Source organism: Myotis davidii, unplaced genomic scaffold (genome assembly GCF_000327345.1).
Source record: "Myotis davidii unplaced genomic scaffold, ASM32734v1 scaffold1320, whole genome shotgun sequence".
NCBI classification, from domain to species: Eukaryota; Metazoa; Chordata; class Mammalia; order Chiroptera; family Vespertilionidae; genus Myotis; species Myotis davidii.
In genome coordinates, this window is record NW_006291820.1 from 442,430 (window position 1) to 444,212 (window position 1,783).

Below are 1,783 nucleotides of genomic sequence, written 5' to 3' on the forward strand. Positions count from 1 at the left end.
CGCTGGGGCTCTGGTCACGGAGGTGCCACCACCACTGTCCACCTCCCCTCCAGCCAAAGGGACGTCCAAGGATTTAAAGGGCCAGTGCCCTCTTTGTGCCCCTTCATTTTTAAAAAGATATTATTTTATTGATTTCAGAGAGGAAGGGAGAGGGAGAGAGAGAAACATCAATGATGGGAGAGAATCATGGACCGGCTGCCTCCTGCAGGCCCCCCACTGGGGACGGAGCCCACAACCCGGGCCTGTGCCCCACCGGGAATCGAACGCTGACCTCCTGGGTCATAGGTCGCCGCTCACTGAGCCACGCCCACTGGGCTCACCCCTTCTTTCTTTGCTTTTCCCCTTTGGGGAGCCAGACATTAAAGACCAGGACCCTCGGGAGCTGCATGTTCAGGGGAATTAGGAAGTGACCACGTGACCAGAAAAGGCTCAGAAAAGAACCGGGAAGACGGTAATTTACAGCTCAGGTTGTCTCAGCACAGAACAGCCCAACAACACACACTCACACTCACTCACACACACACTCACACTCTCACACTGACACACACACTCTCACACTGACACACACGCACGCACACACACATACACACACACAGAGACACACACACACTCACACTCACACACACTCCCACACACGCACGCACACACACAGACACACAGACACACACTCTCTCTCACTCTCACACACTCACACACAGAAGGGCCCGCCCAGCCCGCGCCCACCTTCCCGTCCTCGTGGTAGATGAAGATGTTGCGGGTGCTGTTGTCCTTCAGGTAGGTGACCTGCAGGCCGTGCGGGTGTCCGATCTTGGCCGGCTGGAAGGTGGCGTTCAGGTGCTCAATCTTCATGATGGCCTTGGGCTCCTTGGCCTGCGAAGCAGGGCCAGGCTTAACGCCGGGCAGGCAGGGGGTCTCCGCACTCAAGGGCGCGGGCAGGGTGGGCTCGCGGGTGCCCCCTGGGCCTGAGCTCCTGGCCTGGAGTCCAGTGTGGCTCCCTGGCAGAGAGGACACGGGCGCTCCACAGCGGACGGACCCCCTGCCTGCAGCACGAGGCTCCCTCGCCCTGTGCCCGGCGGCCCCGTGGTTACTGCATCTCAGGGGATGTTCTGAGCTGCAGCCAGTCTACGGGTGGGTCTGCCAGCTGCAGGGCCTTGGGTCCCTGCACCCCTCCCCACATGTTGCCTGGGGGACCCAGGGTCAACCCAGCATGTATGGTCCTGTCCCTCCGAGGCCTGGAAATGCCACCAGGGAAGTGCCCGCATCCCTGTTCCCAGCACCCCAGGCCGGGCTCGCAGTCACAGACCCTGCATTGGACAGGGCGCCGGGGGGCACGTCCCTCAGGAAGAGGAAGTCCCCAGGACCCGTGTGCGGGCAGCTGAGGACATGGACACGGCGCTGCTGCCCCCGCCCGCTCACATCATGTCTGTTGAAATACTTCAGGGCCCCCTCACGCTCCGTCAGCACAAACTTCCGGCTGAGAAACTGCCCGTTGTCCCGGCCGCGCTTCCAGAGGAAACCCTCTCGGTATCCTGGGGGGAGAGGGACGGGGTCAGAGAGTCCAGTGGCCGGGCCGGAGCCTCCACGTGGCCCCAGCGGGACGGCCCCCGGGAGTGCTTGCTGATTGACCACGTGAGCACTCGGCCCAGGGAACCGTCCACGGGCCTTCAGGGCAAGCGCTCGGGGTGCAGCCTCTTCCACAGGCCAGAGTAGGGCCCCCGACACGGCGCCCCCTCACCCCGAGCATCGCCCCGGACGAGGCCCCCCCAGCACCCGACGCCGCTCA